This window comes from Falco rusticolus, chromosome Z (assembly GCF_015220075.1).
Source record: "Falco rusticolus isolate bFalRus1 chromosome Z, bFalRus1.pri, whole genome shotgun sequence".
In the NCBI taxonomy this organism is placed as follows: Eukaryota; Metazoa; Chordata; class Aves; order Falconiformes; family Falconidae; genus Falco; species Falco rusticolus.
Window position 1 is genome coordinate 29,060,934 of NC_051210.1, and position 25,545 is coordinate 29,086,478.

General features: G+C 38.5%; 1 long non-coding RNA gene across 1 annotated transcript; it reads right to left on the reverse strand.

Moving 5' to 3' along the window:
* Positions 1 to 10,570: 10,570 nt before the first annotated feature.
* LOC119140946 lies at positions 10,571 to 18,183 on the reverse strand. Its single transcript, XR_005101792.1, has 4 exons — positions 18,009 to 18,183; positions 17,780 to 17,898; positions 15,079 to 15,190; positions 10,571 to 13,801 (listed from the first exon to the last, which is right to left on the reverse strand). It is a non-coding gene; the product is annotated as an uncharacterized LOC119140946 (long non-coding RNA).
* Positions 18,184 to 25,545: the final 7,362 nt, after the last annotated feature.

Genomic DNA, 25,545 nt, shown 5'->3' on the forward strand with positions numbered 1-25,545 from the left:
TGCCTTTTTATTTCATGCAAAGAAAAGGCTTTCTTAAAAGCCATTATTACTAGAAATGAGCAAAGAAAAGGGAAGAATTCCTTTATATCAATCCCACAGATGGTTGTGCCATGGAATCTCCACAAGTTCCAAGTCTGACTGACAGCAGCAATGAAGATCAGCCTCAAAGAACTGCACCAGCCGAGACCTGGGATAGCCCCCAAAAATGTTAAGGTGCTTCAGCAAATCATTAGCCAGTTCACTGCTCTGCCATTTCTTATCAAAAGAATGTGACAAGATTTCACTGGTAAATATTCTTCCATCTACTTCAAGGATAACAAGCATTTTAAAAATAACCTGGTCTTCATCACTAAAACCCTATGAAAAATCTGCAAGTTAACTTTACCAGGAAATCATAGCTGCTGCCAATAAAGTTTAAGAGATAAAATGTAGACACTGACATTTATATTTAATACTCTATAAAAATACCAGGGAATCCTGCATAACAGTTTACGTAAAAATGAAGAAACAATTAAATCAGAAAGCAAAATACTGACATATAGTGGATGACATGAGATTAGAATAACTACAATAATGAATAATGTTCCAAGCAAGGAGGGAATGGTGATGAGTTCATTTGTGTGTTACATCTTTGTCTCAATGCACCAAAAAAAAAAAATAATCACTGAGCAAACACAGCCTTTTAACAGTGCAGTGACAGTTCGCAAAGTTCCTAGATGAACTGTTCCCTCAGCAGCAATTAATGTAGTAAAAATTATGATCCGTAAAACAAAGCAAGTACAAAACCGATATCAGTAAGCATTGCACATGACTGGAAAAGTAGATTAAGTAAAAAATGACAGCAAGAAGTCAGTTATACATCATTTCAAGGAGCAAGGGTAGAGCATGAATTTTACACATTACATCAGACAAGTTACAACCATGCATACAGGGCAGCTAATCACTCTACAGTAAATGAAAGATGTCTCTTTTCATGGAAGCTACCATGAATACTTTTTAGTTCTGATGAAGTAATAACACACACAGATGTCAGCTGGGAATATCATACAGCAGACACAAACATGTCCCAGAAATTTCTGAAGTATTATGAAGGTAACTTCTTGGTGCAGATACTACGGGAGCTGATTAGAAGAGATGCCCTCCTAGATCTGTTGCTTGTAAACACAGAGGGATTCAGCGAAGTGGTGGTTGGTGGCTGTCTCGGTCACAGTGATCACAAAGCAGCTGAGTTTCAAATAGCTGGTGACTGAAAAACTGCCAGCAAAACTCCCTGGATATGGGCAGAGCAGACTTCAGGCTGCTGAAGGAACTAGTTAGAAAGGTCCCCTGAGGATCTGCTTTTGAAGGTATTGGCGCCCATGAATGCTGGTCACTTTTTAAGAGCCATCTCTCAAGAGCGCAAGAGCAGGCAATTCCAAAGTGTCAGAAGCAAGTGGAGCAGAAGGTCAACCTATGTGAGTAGTGACCTTCTAGAACTTAGGTGAAAAAGGAAAGTGTACAGACATTGGAAGCAAGGACAAGTAACATGGGAGGACTTTCAGAGATGCTGTTTGCCACCGTAGGGAGAAAACTCATGGGGGGAAAGCTCTGTTACAGTTCAAGCTGGCCAGTACTGTAAAGGGCAACAAAAAGAGCTTTTTAAAATATGTCAATGGGAAAAGAGAGCCAACAGAGAGAACACTGGTCCATTACTTGATGAGGTTCTTTACGTAATGAGGTCCATCACCTCACAATAGGGATGCAGACAAAGCAGAAACATTTAATGCCTTCTTTGCCTCTATCTTTAGTACTGATGATTGGCCCTGGGACGCTCTGAGCCCTATGCTGGAAGACAGAGACCCGGCAGATAAGCTCACAGCCAACTCTGAAGTTGTTCAAAACCAGCTGTTCTAGATGGATACACATAAGTCTATGGGGCCTGATGGGATTCAACCCAGGGTACTGAAAGAACTGGCTGATGCCATTGCAGGACCTCTCTTCATTATTTTTCAATGGTCTTGGGAATCTGGAGAGGTCCAGTTGACTGGAAGCTGGCAAAGGTTGTCCCAGTTTTAAGAAGTGTAAGAAGAAAGACCCTGGTAACTACAGGCCTGTCAGTCTCGCTTCAATGCTGGTAAAATTATAGAGAAGGTTATTCTGGGCGTTATGGAAAAACATATGGAAAAACAATGACAAAGTAGTCATTGGTCATAGCTTACATGGGTTCATTACCCTTAATAAAGTCCTGTTTAACTAACTTAATTTCCTTTTATGACAAGGTCACCCATCTAATTTACCAAGGGAAGCGAGCAGATGTGGGGGCAGTTATTTTAGCACAGCTACTCTCACAGTATCCTTCTGGAAAAAATGTCCAGCATACAGCTACACAGGTCCATAGTACCTTGGGTGAACAATTGGCTTACAGGTCAGGCTCAAAGAGTTATATTAAATGGAGTTATATCAAGCTGGAAACCAGTCACTAGTGGGGTTCAGCAGGGCTCAAGTTTAGGGCCAGTGCTCTTTAAAGTTTTTATAAATGATCTGGATGCAGGAGTTGAGTTTACATTAAGTAAATTTGCCAGCGACACTGAATTAAGAGGAGCTGTGGACTCTCTTGAGGGTAAAGAGGCCTTCCAGAGAGATTGAGATAGGTAGAGACCTGGGCAATCACCAAGCATATTAAATTAAACAAGAACAAGCACCAGATTCTCCACCTGGGATGGGGTAATCCTGGTTGTATGTACAAACTGGGGGACAGGAGGCAGGAGAGTAGCCCCATGAAAAGAGATCTGGAGGCTGAGTTGATGGCAAGTTGAACATGAGTCAACAGTGCGTCCTGGCAGCCAAAAGGGCCATCTGTGTCCTGGGGTGCATCAAACACAGCACAGCTGGCTGGTCAAGGGAGATGATTGTCTCTCTCTATACTGTGCTGGTGTGGCCCCACCACCGAGTACCATGTGCAGTTCTGGGCACCTCAATATAAGGACATCACACTACTAGAGTGTGCCCAAAGAAGGATGACCAAGATGACAAAATGTTTCGAGAGCAAGACCTAAGAGGAGCAGCTGAGGTCACTTCTTTTTTTCAGCTTAGAGAAGGCTGAAGGGTGGCCTCATTACAGTCTACAACTACCTTAAGAGGGGCCGTGGAGGGGGAGGTGCTGCTCTCCTTGGTTTGGTGACCAGTGATACATGAGATTGTATGAAGCTGCATCAGGGGAAGTTCAGATTGGACATTAGGAAAAAGATTCTTCACTGCGAGGGTGGTCAATCACTGGAAAAGGCTCGCCAGGGAAGTGGTCATGGCATGAAGCCTGTCAGAGTCAAAGTATCTGGACAATGCTTAGTCATATGGTTCAGTTTTAGGTAGTCCTGCAAGGAGCAGGGAGTTGGAGAGATCCTGCAGAGATCAGGGAGCTGAAACAGAGAGATCCAAAGTCTGTCACACAGTATTGGGTTTATGAGGCAAGGTTTTGGCACTGAAAGAGCTGCATGGGTGGAAGAGACCAGGGGTAGCTTGTTCCAGCTGGAAGCTGAGTCCATCAGTGAAGCTGGTGGTGTCTCTGTGAAAACATTTAAGAAAATATGAAGAAATTCTGCCCAACAGCTGTGAGAGAGAGGAATGAGAAAAAAATGTGCTAAAAATGATCCTGTAGACACTAAGGTAAATGAAGGAAGAGCAGAAGTAGGTCCTCCAGGCGTTGGAGCAGATGTGCCCCTGACATCCATAGAGGACCATGCTGGAGTAAATAACCACACTGCAGCCCACAAAGGACCTCATGCTGCAGCCTATGTTGAGAGGATGCTCTGAAGGAAGCTGCAGCCCACAGAGAACCCACATTGGTGCTGCAGCCTGTGGAGAGGAGCCCACAGAGGAGTAGGTTTCCTGGCTGGAGCTGTGGCCCATGGGGGACCCATGTGTGAGCATTCTGTTCCTGAAGGGCTGCACTCCATGGAGAAGGATCCAAGTTGGAGTAGTTTGTGAAGAACTGTAACACCTGGGAGTGACCACACACTGGAGCTGGAGAACAGTGTGAGCAGGAAAAAGCAGCCGAGGGGAACTCTTATGGACTGTCTACAACTCCCATTTCCCCATCATCCCTGTGCCACTCAGAGTAGGGAAGAAGGTGGACAAGTCAGGACTAAAGGAGTGAAGCTGAACCTGGGAAGAAGGGTGGGAGTGAGACAGAAGGTATTTTTAAGTTTTCTACTATCCTATTCTGGTTTTAATTGGTAATAAATTAAATAGATTTTTCCCAAGTGCAGTCTGTTTTGCCCATGACAATAATTGGTAAATGATCTCCCTGTCTTTATCTTGAACCAGGAGCTGTTTCTACCCCTGTTCTGTTGCAGAGGGGGAGTGAGAGAGCAGTTAAATGGGCATCTGGCAGCTGCTACACCAACCCAGATTTGGATACCATGAAAGGACTTGCATCCAAACACAGGGGGTGGGAAAAGAAAAATATGAGAAAGGTCCACTTATTTTAATTGCTTTAAAATACTCAGAATATACTGAATATAGGAAATAATATTCAGAGTATACTTGAGTGAACCCCAAAGATCCACTCCAGAATATATAGCCAAGTCTGTATTTCCATGAAAAACGTATGCCAAAACAAGCACATTTTTAAAATCTTACCCCCTATGTAGAAACATACCTATTTCTAAATGGAAGGAGGAAAAAAAAAAAAGAATTAAGTCAAATGAAATATTCGCCGTGCTAGTAATCATAACAGCAAAATGTCATACATATCCTGAATTAATTATATTGTGTACAGACTTTATATTTACTGCAAGGTTACATTTCTATAGAAGTTAAAAATAAAAATGGATCCCAAAATCGGAGAAGAATTACCAGCACAGAAGACTACTGGCTCCGAATTTCTATCTAAGAATTACACAAGTACCAATATATGATGGGTTTGAACTGCAGACTGGGCCCTGGTTAGGCAGAACACTTTTTTTTTTCTTTTTTTTTTTTTTTTTTGAGTGGAATAATCAATGCATATTCCAATAGCTCCCTTTCCACCTATTAATTACTTCAAAAATTTTGTAAAGACTCAAATCTGTTTCTCTGCAGAAGCTATGTGTGCAGGTCTTTGCCAAGATTCTTGTCTATTATGCACCTATGAAAGCAAACATGAACGCTATTGATCCCAGTAGGAAGTCTTGCAGGCCTGACCCATCCAGTGCCAAAGAAAGGGCTCTACTTAGTGAGCAGTTCTGGTCAGGCAGTGAAGGCCTGAACCTTCCTTAAGGAATAAGGAGCTAGGCAATGTCTGAAGCCCCCAAAATAAGCTTTAGAGAATAGGGAGGGTGCACAGTGCTGCATTAAAGACATTAAAACAACAGGCACAGGTGACCAAACAGTGAACTGCAATATCCAGTCTTTGGTTCCTCTTCTTTGTCTGGATTACTAACAGAATTCATTAAGGATTGTATTGGTTGGTACAGCTATTTAAAACAAAGCAAGAGATTTGTTAAACCAGAGATAGTTAAAATTATCTCCAAACGTCAGCAATTATTCTATTCAAAGATGATGCTGGTTGACAATACTACATATTAATTTTTATCTTAACAGCATAATTATTAAAAACTCACTAGCAGTAACAGCTTTTGAAAAATAGAATTGTTCAGCCCGATCTGTAACAGATATTTCAAAACTGTTATCAAATCAAGTCATGTACTTTTAAGTATATTAATTCCTAAAGGAAATGTATCTAAATGATAAACTTAAATAGAAAATCCTTTCATAGGACTGTGTAAGCACTTATACATACAGGTGAGCCCTACATCTACATTTCTTTATGTAAGTTATCTTGGATAGATTTACTACTTTCCTCACACTGATAATTTAGAGTTCTGACAATCACAAAAATCTCATTTTAAAATACATCTAATTACATGAAGTACATAAAGGAGCTCAGACTTCTTAGAAGTTTACAGTGGCAAACCCCTGATAACAATCTCAATGAAGGAATCACACGTTAACTGTGAATAATATCAGATATGCAAAGCTCCAAAAGGGAAAAAAAAATCCAAACAATATCAATATACACAGGCATATTCTACACAATGTCAAATATGCAATAACACATTCCTAAAGCAAATTCCTCCTGTTGAAACTTTTCAAAAGACTTCTGAATATACTTTTCTGAAATAAAATGCAAATTCTAAAAAAAAAATATTAAAAGTACAAGCAAAAACTAAGAAAAGGAGGCACTTAAAGTTATATTATCTTGATTCCCAAATTGCAGTTGTCTTTTTGAAAGGAAAAATGCTTGGTCCTTGTGACATTTGTTTCATTTTCAGTGTCAAGTTGATGTTAATTTTAACTATTTGCTTTCCCTAAGTATCCTTTGTTCTTGAAGAGAAAATTATCTATGAAAAACTAAACATGATTTCAAACTGGCTTCTAAAAGCCAACAATCTTCTGCCTTTTGTTTAAAACTGATTAATCCTATTAGCCTGAAAGCCTACTATGTTTCTCTTATCACCACTATTACTACAAATGTATCCTAAAACAATTAAGATATCAACAACAAAAAAAATAGAAAAGTGTATCAGGAATTATACTAGTTTTATATGTAAAAAAAAAAAAAGATTACCATGCAATAGTACATGGAGTGTCTAAGGAAATAACACCACTGAGACACAAAAGCATCATTAAAACTGAGGACAAACATATTCTTACAATATTGCTCTTCTTTCTTCCAAACCCTTACAGGGTAGAACTAAGAATAAAATTTGCAATGCATAAACAAATCCTACAAATACCTTCCTCAGAAATGTTTTTACACTGAGGGAATGCATTTTACTAATTCTATTTAAAAAAACCCGCAAAAATGAAATATAAAAAACCCAGAAAAGCAAACAAAAAAACCCCAAGCAAAGTAATCAATATTTGAATATTATCATCTGCACCAATTTCAATGAATTTACTGCCTCAACTGCAAGACACTCACACATATTCAGACATCTCTTTATAAGAAAGTTATGTAGGCACAAAGTACTTGAATTCAGCAAACCCTGGTATTGTTATTAAATGTGAAATTGTTATGAGCAAAGATGCCAAACAAGTACTTCAGCGAAAAGGAGTTGGAGAGGTGTTACAGGGAACAGAGCTCCAAGGCTGGTTTAGGGTAAGATTTCATGAAAATGAATGACAAGCCCACCCCACCTTGGTCTCACAAGAGACAAATAGTCTCCTCCTCATTCCCTGCTTGGCTGCATGACCTCAGTCTCCCGCATGGCTGTTCTTGTTAAACACACAAATGGAAGCCCTTTTCGCCCTCCAGCACTGCTGACCCAGTTTTCCATCAGCCCAGAGAGCTAAACTGGCACACCATGGGGACTGAGGAAACTGGCAAAAGAATGTAGTGAAGGGGAACCGCATTAGCAGTGGAAGTAGGTTATCTGATTAGTATTGCTGCCTTTGGAAACTTCACTCCCTTAAAAACAATATTAAATAAAAGGAGAAAATAACAAACCACAGCAGTTTTAAAAAGAACAGCATGCATCAGAACCTAGACTCTCAAACTATAACAAGCAGGGAGGTAATAGCCATCATCAAGACCAAAAGGTTTCAAAGAACCTTCCATACTACTCATACAGCTGCACATCATAAAAACAACCTGTGACTCTGTTAAAAAAAAAAAAAAAAAGAAAGTAAAAAGCTCAAAGAACTAGTGTGTTAGACAGTAGACAGAAGGAGCCTGCGAACACAAGGATAAATTTCAACATCCAAGAATGGTCCACAGAATTCTAGAGGTAACTTATCAGCTTGCCAGCCCAAGCCTGAAATCCCAGTGAAATTAATGAAAATTTTGCCTAAACAATAGCTATTAGACACAGTTTGACTATTACTTTACAAGTAAAAAAAAAAAATTGGGAAATTAACGAAAACAGCACATTCAGGATGATCCCTCTTTTCCACTCTAGTGAACTGTAACACCAACCTGCACTCCAGTGTTATTTGCAGCAATGTGTACTTTGACAGGAATAGCCATCTTAGCTGTACGAAAGTTTGGAAGTAAACATTGGATACTGATGGCTGCAATCACAACCCAAATACAATTTCATTACTTTCTTATTTTCTTCCACCTGATTGCTATTTTTTTTTTTTTTTATTCAATAGATATTTTTTGAAAGCATGAAAGATTTGAAGGAAGGAGGAAACTACAGTCTGAAATGCAATACAAAATACCAATAGCGATCTAAAATCTCTCTGATAACTTGCAAGTCTGGCATGCCAAGGGTACAGCAGACTCCTTCAAAAATCTGGAAAAAATATATATATATATTTGAAAGTATGTCCTATTCTAACTGACTCCTTCAGTTTGCATTCCTAATAACAGGAAAGCATATATTGCTCCTTCTGAGAATGTGTCTCAACAATCACTTAAATTAAAGTTGATTTTGTTCACATCAAGGAATAGATGTATCTTACCTGTCAGGTTGATTGACTAGAACTACTTTTACAGGGAAAAATCAACAGCAAAAGGTCTGTGAAGTAGTCACGGGGTCTGATCAATTAAACCTACTCGAGAATCTACTCGGAAGTACTCTACAGATTACACATCACATGTGCCTTCAGAAACACTTTTGGCCGGGTCACATTTGGTCATATTTTTGGCCAGGACACCAACTACTACGAATCTATTCAAGACAACATTCAACCACAAGGAGAACTAAGAGAGAGTAACACATGGGGAATGTCACTCTACAGTAAGGACAAATATCCTGCATACATGAATACCAATTACTACGGTGGATTGGTTAAACAACTGTAGAAAATTTGGGCTCCTGATTTCAACAGCAACAGAAAAACTTCATGACTGCCTCCAGCCCCCAAGTGAACCTAAGCATACAGATTGCTACAGGCACCTTGTTCTCTTCATGGCCAAGAGAAAGAAGAAAGGAGTGGTCAAAGATCACAACCAGCATACTTTGAGTTACAAGCTTTCATTGAACTACTTAATGACAGTTGTGAGAAAGTGGTATCAAAAAACGTCACTTGGCCCGGAAAGATGCATACTTTAACATAACATCTAGAGTTTCAAAGGTTTTTATGTACTTGGCTTTTAAAAAGCTGTCTTGCTTAAGTCCATGAACCCAAAGCAATACTTGAAAGATAGACACAGCATTGAAGGCAGTTCCTTATCCCCTGCTAAAATGATATTTTCCTATCCTCTTTCAAGAGAGGAGAGAAGCATTGCCCCCTAGAGGAAATCTATTATTTTCTGAAACAGTGTTACAGCAAAATAAGGCCTAGGCCTTACTCTCCAAATACCCTTTTACCTTCAGCTGATTACAAGAAACAGAAAAGTTGCCAGTTCAAGATCTTCCTCAGTTCCTACACCCCATAACAAAACAGGTGAAACATATAAATGAAGTTTTATTGCTAATAAAAAATACTATATTTTCCAAGTACAACATGCAGTGTTTAATTTAGACTGGCTTTAGTCTGCAAAGCTGTTTGGAAGGGTTTTAACACACTTAACATATTAGTCACATACCACAGAGGTCAAAGGGACAGGAAAGGAAACCAGCTTTGACAGCGGCAAACACTTCTTCCTGCATAAAATCTGGGAAGGCATTTGGGTGACCAAAAGGGGAAACATTGCAATGTTTGTTGCAGTAATGCTCTTACAAAATTAATACAGATCATGAATTAGGATTCACAAAATTACCTGTCCAGTCAGAACAACGTAAGAAATGGAAGGCAACACCACAATTTCATAAACTAATTTCAAAAATATTTTAAAAAGACTCTAAGGATAGCCCAGGTTAAGCAAAATCACTTCAGACAGTTTGGATGATTGCATCCAGTGACTACAACTGCTGATCTACTGCACTTTCTGCTTGGGTGCCTTCTAACAGTGCTTTTAAGCAAGGAACATGAAATATGTTTTTCCCTCTTACCTTTTTGACCTAAATACCTCAAGCCCCTGTGGTACTGAAAACACAAGGTTATAAATGTTTTTGTAACACACTCCAAGAGAGATTGTACAATGAAAAGTAAGCATTCTTCAAACCCTCAAATCATATATTCAATTTTTAAGATTATCTTGACATCCTGCAGGACTGTGCATCAAGGAAAGAGATGGGTGAAAAGATGGCCATGTCAGCAAGGCCAGTTAATCCACTAATATGCATTATTAAAAACCACCAAACAAAACACAATTCTCCCACGTAAAGGAAGGAGAACAAATCCAAACTCAGTTTTGTTTTCAGCTTCAGAATTATATACAAGAGTAAAAGAAACCTGAACAATTGAGTAACATTATACATTTGACAGCTTTTCTCAGTTTGATGGCAGGTATTACAGAACAGTTATAGAACTGCCTCCTGTAAAACTACTTCTGTTGCCACTAAGACCTCTGACACACAGTTTTAAGACATTACACAGAAAAAACAAAGCATGAACCTATGATTCCTATTACATGCTTAAAGATAAAGTGATTTTAAAGAAATGCAAAGATTGATTCACAAGACAGTTACAATACCCAGCAGCCACTTTAGTTTAATCAGGTTTATATGCATATTATCAGGACAAATAGCATATTTGCAGAATCAGTGCTGCTGAGAACTAAGTATCTCATCATTCCTTGGAGAGGTCTCCTCCACCAAAAGTGCACAGAGGTATATATATAGGGTGCACTTGCATTTTCTACTCAAGCTTACATGTTCAATAGAAAATAATAACTGACTTGCAAACAGCTGCTTGTTTAGATGATATTTTTATTTCTCTTTCAGGTAAACGGGGGTGGAGGGGTAGAAATTGTCTAAACACAGATGTAACATCGTTTCTTCTTCAGCTAAGCAGTAAAGAATACAACTTCTCTGAATTTAGAAAGATGGCCAGCTACTAATTCATAGTGTAAATTTCTGTTCTGTATGGCAGAATGATTATAAGTAATATTAATAGAAAATTCAATCATTTTAGAAACATTTCCATCAGAACTGCATGAATTTGAAGGTTATTGGGTGCATCCTGACTCTCACCTAATTTTAAAACAAGAATGCAAAAAACTGTCAAGTATTAAGACAATAAAGTTCTGGAATTTCTTCATCACCGAAGTTCTACTGTTACATACTGTGTGGATTTTTAAAAGGGATTTTTGTGCTTTTTGGGTGTTTTTTGTTTTCTTTTCTTTTCTTTTCTTTAAATTACCTCAGCAGTGTGGCACTTTCAAAATTCAACCAATATATTTTAAAGTGGTTTTGTGAACAGCTTCCCAAAATACAAGTTCATTACTTTTGCAGGCATACATACCTGCAGGTGGCTGTACACTTCTATTTAACTGTATAGTTACTCTATGCAAAGTAAACCAAATTGTGACATTTATTTACCATGTGTCTCCTGTTATGATTAATGTGAGTCCTATGTGCATGCAACCAAATCAAAGTATTTGCATGTGAAAATGACCACACATTAGTTTGCTCAAATATGGACCAAATAAATAAATACAATTTTTAAAAACTCATCTGTGTTAGTTACATACACTATTCTTCATAAGCAACTTCAGAATCACTTTTACTGTAAAAAGCAATTTAATCAGTTCACATCTACCTAAGCATAATTTTTCCACATTCTTTACCACTGCATCGCAGGCTGCAAAAAATACTTTTCACTGAACACTAATAAACAGAGATAACTGAATGCAAAGTTCTGTTTTTAAGATTCTTTAAAATAGATAAACTTATAATTACGTAAGAGGAAAGCCCCTGAACTTGTGTAAACAGGCTTTATGGTTACTGGTATGCCTAATAGTAGCTTAAGGTTTAGAATTATGACATTCATAAAAGTTTGCATAAAAATGCTTTCCATTTTGGCTCTGGCACATACCTTTCCTTATATATACTACAGATCATCGTTTATAATGTTATATTTCATTCAAATTTCTGATACACTGCCTGGGATTAAAAGACATATTTCAAACATGAATACATAATATCTCTACGCCATATCTTGCTTTCCTATTTGTCTCTGCTGACACATCAAGGAAAACAGCTTTGCAGAGAACATGTACAAATATATGGGTGTATGAGTACATGGGTATATACAAACATACATAACCTTGACTTTCCTTCTCACAGCAAATAACAAGAGACCCAAGGGTTTACTGCAACTACAAGTTTAATCCTAAAGGTATAAAAAAACAACCTCCAAATACTAGCTAGTTACACTTAAATACACATGTAACAAGCCTGTGCTGTAAACTATAACCTTCAACTAGTGAGGAATTAATAGTCTTAAATAAAACAAGCTTGCTATTTTACAGAAAAGTCCTTACTGATTGCAATATGATTAAACTGGTCACTGTGCAACTATAGCCTTTAATGACAATAAAGTTGCAACAAGACTCACTATTCTGGAAAACATACCATCCTCTACTTATGACTGTCAAATACAACTAAAATCAATCATTTTAATCACCAGTAATCACAGAAATACTGCATCTTTCTCTGTTAAGCTAGTTATGTAACCCATTTCTCCATCTGAATGTATTTTTCTGGAGGCCATACAAAATTGCCACTGACCATAAACCCTCCAAATTATGTGGAGTAACTGTAAACAGTTCAGAAGCCACCTAAAGCAAACATTTACAGGGAAGTTACTTTCCAGAGCTGCTTCTTCCATATTACTCAAGGTTTTTGGACCCTGTCTAAGAAATAATTATTATATGGTCAAACTAAAGCATGAACTGCTGTCAAGCCCTAATCAAAAGTCCATCACCCACTAGTACAATAAACATACAGACTTAATTCTCTTTTGTCTCAGAACATACTGAACAAGGCCATTTTAATTAGCAAGAGAAATCATTCTCCAAGGTGAAGAGTTCATTGGACCAATGTATAAATAAAAATTGGACCAATGTTTTGTGATTAAAAAAAAAAAGTTCCTAGATCATAATGCTGTTTAACTGAATTTACAAACTGATAATAAGAAACATTCTATCCATCTAAGTGTAACTCCTAAATACAGCAAATGAGAACCAGAATACAACTTCAATGCATAGCCATTCAAACTTTTGCAACTGTTATTAAAGATGTAACAGCATTTTAAAATGACAGACAGGAAAGCCCTCTAATCAGGTTCTTCAAAAGCTAGGTAGCATGCAGATCATGTTGAAAAAAAGGCAGACAAGGCAAATTGTTTCCAGATTGTTCTCACTGTAAGACAGAATGCTGTTAGTTAAGAATATTGTTTAAGGTGATTAATCACTTGACTACACGCTGCCACAGAAAGATTAGCTGTCAGTGACAACCACCTCAACTGAAGCAAACATCACCACATGGCAGAAGAATCTGCTGTCAAAAATTAAATCTAAGTTGTGTTACTACAAATTACAGTAAATATAAGTAAATATAGTTAATTACATCTGAAATAAGCTTTGCCAAGTCTTACTTGAACTAGCTGTCAATTTCAGCATTAGCTTGTTCCCAGCTTGCTTCAAGAACTGGAAGTTACCCAACCATTAGGCTGAATAAGAACCAAAGCTCCGTATGGGTACTATCTTTGCAGTCAAGACAGAACTGAACTGGAAAGGCAGAGACCAGGGTAGAAGGAAGACCATCGAGCAGGTGAAGAAAATGGGTATTTTAAGTGGGAATTACCCTCATAACATTAACCTGCTTAGTCAAGTACCCTGTCTCTGCAAACAGGAAAACACAATCAATTCTGTGATAGTTACTTAGTACCAAGCAAAATTTCTTTTTGAACTCCAGTAGCTTGAGGGTAAGAAAGTCATCCTGTAACTTGAAGGAAGAAGAGCTTTCAGCTGCTGTGTTCCATCTGTTGACAAGCTCCATCCCACCTGAAATACAAATGATGTTCTATTCAGAAGGAACATAAGGCTTAGGTTGCTTTTGCATTACAGTCAACAAACCTGAACTCATCTAGAGCCACAAATGCACGGCCAATTTTGCAACAGTACAAGAAGCTCCAGCTTTAGACTAGCTTTATTTCTACCTAAGTGAAAGGCTTCAGTTTGCTGCCTTCCCTGCTGATTCACCTCCCACAGAAGTGCAGCAGTTTTCAAAGAGCTGCAGGGAACAAACAATATTGGTTTTAGCCCCCCAGAGTGACACTATTTTCACAAGAAACAAAGGTGATTTCTTCCAGCAACTCCCTGAGACTGGCAGAAAGATTTCTCCCTGGATCCTGCAGCCTCCATGTCCACATAGAACAGACTTGGAACACAAAACAAGCACCAAGAAACTAGTTGTTTCCACAAATCCAGAAAGAAAAAAAAGACACATCAAAGGTTAAAAAAAAAAATAATCTCAGAAACTTCCTGAAGAACAGAAGTAATGCAAAGGCAAGATCTGACAATACGGGACAAACTCATCATTAGGAGACTCCCAGTGACATACTCTGGCATAGCAAATACATTTAAAGATGTAATATTTGACATTTATGTTTCTAGCTTTGTGGAGAGATCTGACCCTTCACTCTTTAATCTTTGGGGATGAAGCAGATACAGTTTTCACCAGCAAGCACACCACTCCTTACATTTTTCACATCACTGAGAACATCTTCCTCAGCTAAGAGCAAAACCATCCTCTTATTTCCACAAAATAAATTTTAGCATTTTTCCTACAAGTACCTAACTTGCTACAGTCCCAGACAGCTCCTTGCTGTAAATGTAACTTACACAAAACTCTTTTGAGTATTTTATTATAATCAGAAGACCGCACTCCACAGATTTCCTTTCTGTGAAAGGATTAACACACAGCTAGCTGGCCAGAACAGAACACAGCAGAGCCAGAAAAAATATACTGCAGCACCAGAAAGTCTCATTTACACTGTGCCCAAAACTACAAAATCGATCAGATACATTTCCAGACTCTCCCTGTGAGGTAAAGACTGTATTTTATAGATATATTTAAAGATATTCTGTTCATACTTGTGGTTCATTCAATCATAAACACACTGGGTTTGTTTTATAGAGCTAAGCACCTTGATTTCCCTAAGTGAGAAGACACTTTACATCTGATCCACACAGATCCAAAAACCAGGCCAAAATTTACATACTTCTACTTTAAATGCAGTGGATTTAAAGGACAATAAAATGTAAAGAAGTAAACTGACCAAAATGTAATGCTTGCATCTTGTCCAAAACTCAAATGGCTTCCTCTAAAAAAATTCTGCTTCTTCCCTCCAACAAGAAAGTCTTGTTTTGGATTTCCAGTAACGTGACAAACTGAAGTACAGCAATAAAACAAGATGCTTAGACATGGACTCAGACATTTCAAAAACTTCCTGAAATTTATTTAAAAGACACATACATTTTTATGCTCAGAATCTTGATCTGAAATTGCTACAAAATCTCTAATTTGCCATTCCTGAAGCAAGACCTCATTTGTTTTTTAAGAGCAATCTGCATATTTGAGATATTAAACTTCCTATAAGCTTTATTTTCTCCAATGAGAAACTTAATCTAGCCTTTCATTTTGAATGTGAAAGCAAAATACTTTCAAAAGGGTTATATTCCAGTATTATCTCTTCCTTGCGTATACATACTCCCATAGTGTTACAGATTCAAAACTCATTTGTTGTACTTCAAACAAACCCAGAAGCTATCCATTATAGAATGTATGACTGCCTCAGTAGTTGTTTGGGGGTTGGGGTCTTTTTAGTTTTGTTTTGAAAAAAGTTTAGTCATTAAAAAAATTATGTGTGGTGTCCTATAGTATGCAAAATAGCTATTACATAATGCACAATGGATTTGCTTACATGTAAAGTTGTATTTGTTTAACAAGAAATCATATTGCCCGTTCACTTGAAAGCAAATCAGTTGATGGCTTCTACTTTGACCTAAGAGTAGTTTATTCTTTCTGTAAGAAGTTGCTTAAAAATTGTTTTAAGAAGTCAACTGAAAGAAAACTGTCTGCAATAAGCTTCATAGCAAAATAACAAAAAGCAAACGAATATTAGAGCCTACAGTCATCTATGCATGATGTTTCTCAGATCTTAATTATAACTCCTTACATAACTGTGTATACATTCAGGTCTGCAGCACCACAGAAGAGGATCAGTTAAACCAAGAAAGCAGCCTGAACACGTAAATACAGGAATTCTCACAGAAAAGAGATGCTAAAAATTAATTTTATCCCTAGAAAACACAAAAGGGAATGTTTCAAAGTTTAAACACACAGGAAGACTGTTCAATAACAAATTAATCATTGACATCTCAACAGAGCAGTTTAAATACCGATTCCATGGTAACAGTTTGTCTAGAAATTGTAAAAAGGCAAGCAAAACTAGTTTTCTAATCAAAACTAGTTATGCAGTTATCTCAAATTTCCAATTTCTGTTTCACTCTGGTGGAGGATCTGATATGAGGGACACTTACTGCTCCTTCTACCAAGAAGAATAAAGGGCAATTTTTACATGAAGTTTCTGAGAAATATAATTTAGAGGTACCTACACATTGTCTAATTGCTCACTCGCTCACTAAGTGAGAGGCGTATACAATGCACAGATATATCCATGTCACCAGCTGAAGAAGTTTAAGCCTGGCACCTCAACTAGACACCAGAGCTCACAGTGCCACCAGATAATTGAAATTCTTGATGCCAAGAGTCTGCCCAAACTAATTTTCATTTGTTTTTCATCTATTGTCACAAATGTAGTTAGCAGAAAATACTGCCTTGCTCTCTGAATCTCTGTTAAGAATTTAAAGACTATCCATAGGCACTTCCATGATTTGAACAGAACTTAAAAGTTGCGGGGTAGGAAAGGAAGGAAAAGCAGAAATGATGAAAAGGAAAATGTGTCATTTTAATGTCTGGAAATATTCAAACTAATTTGAGCAGAAGGTTAAGAACTAATTAAAAAAAAAATGTTTCTACAGATTCAGCAGATTTTTCTCACAAATTACCACTCTTTAAGTACTTTGATTCACTCCATCTACAGTGACTATCATCCATCCCACGGCAACTGGGCTGCCTTGCACACCGCTGTCTCAGGAGAAGAAACCAAAACTCTGAAGAAATTACTTCCCTCCAGCATAGCAGCAGTCTCCATGTCATGCTCCAGCAATACAGAGGGAGAAGAGAGATATCTGTATGGCAGATGTGTGCATCAGTCAGCACCAGGAATTTCTTATTCCTCAATCAAGGATTGAGCCAAGGTGATGGAGAGATACAAGCAAGGTGGGATAAAACAGTTATAGGATTGGGGTAGACAATAATGAGAACTGGGAGAAACACAGACAGCTAGATTTTCCACAAAGACTAAATCCCAGACCAAACAAGCCCTGGCACAGCACTGAGTTTCTGAGACTCTTTACTTGCTCCTAGTAAGAAATTTTATGAAAAATGACTGAGTTGCATTAGCTGAAACACAGATGAAAATTAGTTTGGATGGACTCGTCGCATGGAGGATTTAAATTATGTGGAGGCTCTGTTGACTTCACGAGGAGCTTCAGTGCCTAGTTCAAACAGCAAGAATAATATTTGCATTTCACATTTGCATTTGGTAGTGACACCGAGATCCCCTGTTGCACTCTACTTTGTGATTCTACATGTCTACCTCATTATAACCATACATGCATACACACAATTGATTTTAAATTTTTATTTAAACTACATTACAGTAAGTCAGGCAAAGCTAAAAAGTGAAATAAAATTGAGCTGCTTTAGCCACCTGGACTCAGCCTCTGTGTGTATTTTTACTACAATGGCCTTGTTACCTGACCTTGTATTACTATTTTTTACTTTGGGTAAGGTAAGGTCTGCAGATGAAACCTTCAGGTTCTGTATACTAAACCAGACAGTAATATTCCCACCTCATTGCCACAGAAGGTGAAACGTGTGCAGGGAAATCAAAGGAAACCACAGAAGGAAAGAGGATGATCTTGTGAAACAGCATCCATATTCCTTGATACAAAGCAGAAACTCCTCAAATCTTTTAAAACAAAGGGAAAAGGGAACAAACTGTTTATGTGACTGAAGTGAGTTCAGGGCTGCAAGAAACCAAGGCCCTGACTCCATGCTAAAGCCCACAATGTAACTGACCTGAAAAGGCTTCTGAGATCTGTCAGAATGGGATGTTCTTAATGTTTGATTTCCCAGACTTCAGTTTACTTGAGCACTGCAATTAGCAACAGCAGCTAGGGCTTGGGCATCCCAACTCGGTGGCATGCATCAAGCAGCGAACACCACTGTTCATACAGTTCTTTGGAATACTTTGCATAATCTGGTAAGGTACACAGAGTTTGAGGACATCTTACTGTAGAATAATTTAAGAACTTCACACAACAAAACCTCCCATAGACAGTATTCTGAGACAAAATAATTCACAATTACTTCACCTGATAAAAACAATTATTAGGAAAATTAAATACATCTGAGCTGTTACATCAAATTTGTAATATTTGCATCTCACTTTGTATTTTAATAGATGCCCTTCTACCTTTTTTAACATTCCATACACTGTAGAAAGTATTGAAAATGAGAATAGTAAGTACTTCCTGTAAACTGTTAGCAAATCTCTAGCCTAAGATATACGATTCAAAGGAGCTTAAAGTTGGCATCACACCTTCACAAAATAAATACTGAAGAATTATGATTTCGTAAATATACTTAGAACCTTTTTCACCTAAAATCTGGAGAAAAAATAGGGATAATAAAGCTTTGGCCTCTGAATATAATCCTCTGTTATTGAAGGGCAAGGAAAATATCCTCTCTCTTCCCCCATCCTATCATTGTAAATAAAGGAAAGAATATTCAAGGTGATAATCATTATAATTTTTAATGAAAGCCACCATGTCTTTCAAATATAAAAAATATCCTGCTGTGCTTATTTAAAGTCTATTGCATATAGGCTAGAATAAAAAAAAGTATCTGTAGAACTAAGCAACACAGCACACAAATTTTCAGCATACTACATAACAAACACAAAGAACTCATAATTTAGTGTTTATAAAATGAACATAGAAGACATACATAAAGGAAAAATAATCAATTGCATGGGACAGTACCAGAATGTGGACTTGAAACAGTACATTTCCTGTGCAACCCAGACAGTTGCCTTATCTTCCGTGTGCCTAACCCCAACCTAAAAACTGCCATTTTTTTAGGATAACCAGATGGAAGTTTATATGTGTTAAATGTTGGAAACGAAGAAGCCAAAACTGTACTTTTGTAAATAAAATCATATTATACAGCTTGCTGCTTCACTGTTCTGATCTAACTGCTAACCATCCACAGCAACCTCATTACCTGCATGCAAAGAGTATTTTGCTTTGGTTTTGTTTAAATACCTCTGGTTATCTATCCAGTAGCCTTAGTAAATAACTAGGTTTTTAGGGGGAAAAAAATACAATCAATATCCTCTTAAGAAATAAGCACTATGATTCTGGCCACGCAAATTGTTGGGATTTTGAATAAACATAGAAGTCATTAGTGAGAATCATTTGGAGCCCTAAAGTCGCAAAAAGTATTTTTCTTCTTTTACTTTCTGATGGTTTAGCATTATCAGGAGCCCCTAAAGACTAAGAAAGCATTAATAACACTGATTAAAGAAGAGGAAGGGAGGAGGGTAGCCATGGCTCTGAAATTATTTGTTATTAAAATGTATTGGGAAAAAAAATAAAGATTCATAAGAGCTTCTGAAATCTACCATTTCTGCTAATGTTATTATGTATTCTGATGTATTTAAAGTCTCCTTATGATTCTTCATTAAGACAATAAAGTGTGTTTTCCCTACACTCATTCTTTCTTAAAACGCTCTGGTTGGTGTTTGTAGATGCAGCTCATGTATTATGTATTGCCTTCTACATATATTAGTAAGATTGCACCAAAAAAGCAGGGAATAAATTAGGAAACTAAAAGACAAGCTACAGTCAACACGAACTGTCAGGGAAAATGAAAATGGCCAAGCTTTACAGCACAGATTAGCTGTTATTGCCTGACAAAAAAAGTATTCAAGCAGATAGTGTTATCGATTTGTTAATAAGTTAAGATTGATTGACTTTATTTGTTTGATTATTTGATTTTATAGATTTTATAGAATAGAAATATAGAAGGATAAAAATATATTTTGAGGAAACTTACAATTGTTTAGTAAAAGCTGCTATGAGACCCTCTGTACATCCTGTACCAAGGCCAGAAAAATGGGCTGGAATCATTGTTGAAACTTAGGTAATAATTTAGGGTTTGAGAGGTTTCTTTGTATCTGACCAGTCTTCTGTATGTAGAAAGTGTATTGAGATGTCGGAATATGAGATTAATGGAAATTGGGAAGAGTCGACTGGAACAGCTTGTAGTTGCCTGCCAAGAAACCGTGAACTTTAGTAAAAGGTAATTCCGGCAGGGGGAGATCACGACCACTGACTCATGTACCACCTACCCAAATCGTACCCCAGACCCATTTCTGGACCTTTCTAAGCTCTACTGCGCAGAATTGGATATGGGAGGAGAATATGTTAATGATTTATGGAAAATATTATGATTATGTATGAATATTTAATGAATATGTATGAATAAGTTCTATATATGGTATCTGATTTTGAAGCTTGGTGTGCGTTGATCGTGAGAGGACTCGCTCACGCACCCGGCCATTAATAAAGAAGTGTCTGCTTATCTACATCACATTGGTGTCGATAAGTTTTTCATTCCGAGATTTCGGTAACAATAGTATCTGTAACAAGGTTAGAGTCCAAGATATATCGTCAACAGTACATAAGTAACAAATGAAACCAGAATCTTTTCTAACTAAAACTAAGTCCTTACTGCTTCCAAAATACACTGCTAGGCTCCATTGAGATTAAATACTGCCTCTCTGGAAATCTACTTAGGGTCTAGAAAGAAACTCTTTTTTTAAGTATTTTATCCAACCTCTAACAACTTCATCAGTAGGCAGGCAGGGAACCTGCAAACCAAAGAATTACAGCTTCCAGTTTAAGTTTTCACAATAAGTTTTTCAGAGTTCTCATTCCATCACAGCCTGCCACTTCGCCATGTCCAGGAGAGAGCTCTACTCCCTTTCTTCCTTTGCTTTCTTCCTTTGGTTTTATTCCAACTCTGAACAAAAATGCACTAGCTTGAAATTCTCCCCTCACTTTGATCAAACAAGGAAAGTAGTATTAAGGATTATTCCAACGTTTCCCCTTTAATTCATACACCAAAGCTCTTAACAAGGGAGTCTTAGAGACTAGCTTCCTCAACACCCATGTGTACTGCAGGATAGCCATTCAAATCAGGAAAAGGCTCCTTCCTTTTCAGAACGACAAGCAGGGATTTCAATGACAAAGAAAAATCTCTCCTAAAGAATCGTCAGATGATTTCATCATTTTGCTTACAGAACCACAGAAAACAGTCCATGACTGGACTGCATCAATTTGTACCTAGCTCTGACTGCTACACACCTTAAGTTAGCACCATCCAGTCTGCAGTAAGCTCCGCTAAGGGGCTGCTGCCTGCAAAAGGGAGACTGCATTTTAACGCTTCTAAACATACTATTATATCTAAGACTTGTTAGAAGAAATTTCTCAGCAAACACCAGAAACTAGTTCAGAAAGTGAGCCAAGCTTTCAGATGTCAAGCTTATCCCTGTGACTTAGATCAGTATCACCATAATTAGGCAGAACAGGGAAGCTTGGACTCCTGTGGAAAGAAACCCTCACCAAGATACTTCATGAGCACTAAGCTTCACACACTACTTGCCATAAGCTTTAAAATAATGGTGTGATTTTTCAGCCCTACAGATTTAACAATGAAGAGCCTGAATAGCTGACTAAATAGATACTTTGGGAAAGATTTAAGAGTATTAAACATTCTACATCATTCAATTAGAACTGAAAAGCCCCTGTATTATCTTTTCTGAAAACATACATTGCCCTGCTTTAACAGTGTTTCAGGAGGCTATTCTCAGCCATCAGCAAGGAATGGATCACAGCTAGACCTCACACATACTGGATATGCTACAACTCTGATGCAAAGTGAGCTGTTTGACCACCAACTAAGGTTCATGAAGTGACCAAACACTTGCTTAACAAGTGCCAAATGCTGATCTGAAATTCCAGCTATATACATGTAGGTAAAACACAGCCATCACTGTGGGCTCCTTACGCATACATTAATCGCTTTTTCTCTTTATAGTAATTCAGACATATTGGCATTATCTAAACCAGAAACTGTAACACTACCACAATCTATCCCCTAAAGAGTTATTGCTAATTTTCATTTGAAAAGGGACACCTGCAGCAATAAACTCATAAGCATTCATATCTATCTTGTGAACAGTAGTTTTCCAAAACTGCTATGAAAGAGTCTACTATATGAACTGCACTGTTCAAATGTTGCATTTAACTAGAGCTTTTGGGGATTTGTAAAACTACCTTCAGAAAGGAATGTGCAGAATTTGTACACCTGGCATAAACTCTGCTATTCATTAGAGAAGTTTTGAAAAATACCAGGTTGGTTTTTTTCTACCCCCACACTGATCATTCATACACATATACACACAAATATAAGTTAAAGTTAAAAAGATTAAAAAAGGCAACATGATCTTAGAAATATATTGACCAGCCAAAAATAACTGTATTTTTACAGTCCTCATTAATTTTGTTACATCAGTGCAGGCTTGTAGAGAACATTCTTTTTTCATGGTTATGAACTTGAGCTCACAAGCAATTTCTAAGAAAGATTCTTTTTTTTAACTGTTTATCCTGAAAATTTAACATCTCAGTTTACAAGTTCAACTTTCAAGGGGCCTCCTTTTAAGTCCAGAACACATTTGTGCTATAAAGAAGTGATTCTATATTAAGAATATGCAACAAGATCTGCTGCAGTTAGAATCTAAAGCATAGTAGCAGTGGGTCATACTAGAGACAGCCTGGAGGAAAAATTTTAAAGCTACTATTCCTTGTTAAAGGCCATGAATATGAAGTTCTGCATGGGAGTATTATTAGTATTATTATTATAATACTATATTCAAACAGCTGGTCTCTTAATTAATTAATTGTACAGTGGTTTAATGTCCTCTTCTTTTTGTCTCGAGATAGCTCATTTGGAAACTCACCTTCCAGTCACATGTTCCTGGTGTTTCTAGCATACAGATTTTATAGAACTACCTCATCTTCCAAGGCTTGCCAGCAAACTTTGTAGAAGAAATGCCAAACAGGAAATCAGGATACACTATTCTTCATCATGTCATATGAGAACATGGATGAAATAATACTAAAAAAACACCCAAAAAACCCTGAGTCAAAGCAAAACATACAGGCCCTCCCCCCCAAAAAACCCAAAACCTCCACACTGAAATGCGTTACCGACATTCATTAATGGCCAACAAATCATAGAATCCTAGACTCATTTAGGTAGGGAAAGACCCTTAAGATCAAGTCCATCCATAAACCTAACACTGCCAAGTCCACCACTAAACTGTGTCCTTAAGCACCACATCTACCCATATTTTAAATACTTCCAGGGATGGTGAGTCAACCACTTCCCTGGGCAGCCTGTTCCAGTGCTTGACAACCCTTTTAGTGAAGAATTTTTTCCTCATAGCAAATCTAAGTCTTCCCTGGCACAACTTGAGACCATTTCCTCTTGTCCTATCACTTGTTATCACATGTTGAAGAGACTGACACCCACCTCACCACAATCTCCTTTCAGGTGAGTGTGCTCTTCTCCACACCAAGAAACTCCAGTTCCATCTACTGCTCCTTATAAGACTTGTTCCCTAGACCCTTCACCAGCCTCTTATGCTTTTTCAATGTTTTCCTGAAAGTGTACTACTAATATTGAGGAAACAAATATACTGAATGTGTCCTCTTTACACTGTGTTTCACTGAGTGCTAACTTAAAACATTGAGAATGGTTAGGTGTCCCACACGTTGATTATATTACTCCTGTTTATTCCTCCACAGACTCCTTATAGCAGGAAAGCCTAACCTACATGAGAGATCACAGAAGAACACTTCTGCCATAACACCTGGCACTGGTGCAGGAGGAGTTCGGTTTTGCCTCTTCTTTTCCACAGCCCAACCACCATGAGCAGCAGCTTGTGGTCGGGAGCCATGGATCCAGGTAGCACACGATGCTATCAAGCAGTCCTGACTACCTGAGCACTGCCAGGCTCTACCTTGTAGCTGACAGCTCTGCACGCCTGCATGCTGGCCAAGCCCTGCAAGCAAGGTGGCACAGTGACAGCAGTAACAGAGACAAAGAACAAAAAGTCTTTGAGACATGGAATGAATAAAGTACAACAACCCCAAATAATTCTGTTTGAATGCAGGTACAGAACAACAGCTGATCAACTGTAAGTATTTACCACCTCTCTCCATCAGAAACTATAAAGTAACTGCTGCAGGGCTCATTAGGTGTTGAGCAACAGTGAACTGACTCCTCCAGAGGTACCTGAAACGTGCAGCTGATTAGCAGAACTAACTACTTATTCCATGGTAAAATATAATACTTTGAAAGGTACAGATAACACAAGTGAAGTAGATATGTGGATATGGAACCGGGGTTTGTGGAGGTTAGAGAGATGAGGATACTCTAGCAGAAAGTTAGAATCAGGCTCTGGTTTCAGTAGAGGTAATAGTGATCAGGAGTCTGGTGGAAGGCCCATACCCACTCGATGAGGCTAAAGTACCCATCAGACTGCTGTACAGAATTTCGACACACCACATGCCGTTCCTCCGCATGATCTGTCGTCCTCAGCACCCTGAGAGCGCCGTGTCACAGGCCAGCACATTGCATGCAGAAATTATTTCACATCTTTATATAGGATTTCTGCTTGTACTTCTGGCAACTCACTGCAAGGAAAACAGACAAAAACACATAGATCCTCTAGCATTGTGAAAACTTTTCTTAAGGATACTTGAATAGTAACATCTTTCTAACTGGCCATTTCAGAAATGTCTAAAAAGAAAAAAAAAAAAAAAGGGGGGGGGGGGCGGCAGTGCATATTTGATAGCAGTTACAGACAGCTTAAGTTCTGAAAGTAAAAAAAAGTATCAAGGGTTTACTGGTTTAAGACAACAGAAAGATACCCTTTCCACCAAACACCTTGAGAAAAAATCTGACAAATGTAGTAGGCGAGTTCACCAGGGGCATTTTCATCACACGTAACTACATGACAAAGCGACTGAGGAAAGCGTGTCTCGTTCCTCCGTACTGCTACCGAATACAATTAATTAACCCTCCCTCTGCAGCCCGGTACACATTACGGTGCAGGTACCGACAAGGCTGTGGAAGCGTTTCCTTCCCCAGGCAGGAAACGCGAGCTCGGACCGCCGACTCCCCCTCGGAGGGGCTGCGACGGGGCAGGACCACCCGCACCGGCCAGCGAGGGGCTACGGGCCTCCTCGGTCCGAGCACCCCCGCGCCTCCCGCGGCCCCGCCCCCACGCACAGCGCCGCGCGCACGGCGCAGGCGCACACCGAGCGGCCGCCGCGCGCCGCCCGACCCGCCGGCAGCTCCCCGCCCGCCGAGCCCGGACGTGCGCAGGCGCAGCTGCGGCCGCACCTTGCGGACGGCGGCGGGGCCGGAGGGGCCGAAGGGGCCGGAGGGGCGTGGCGCGGGTCCCGCTCCGCGGCTGGGC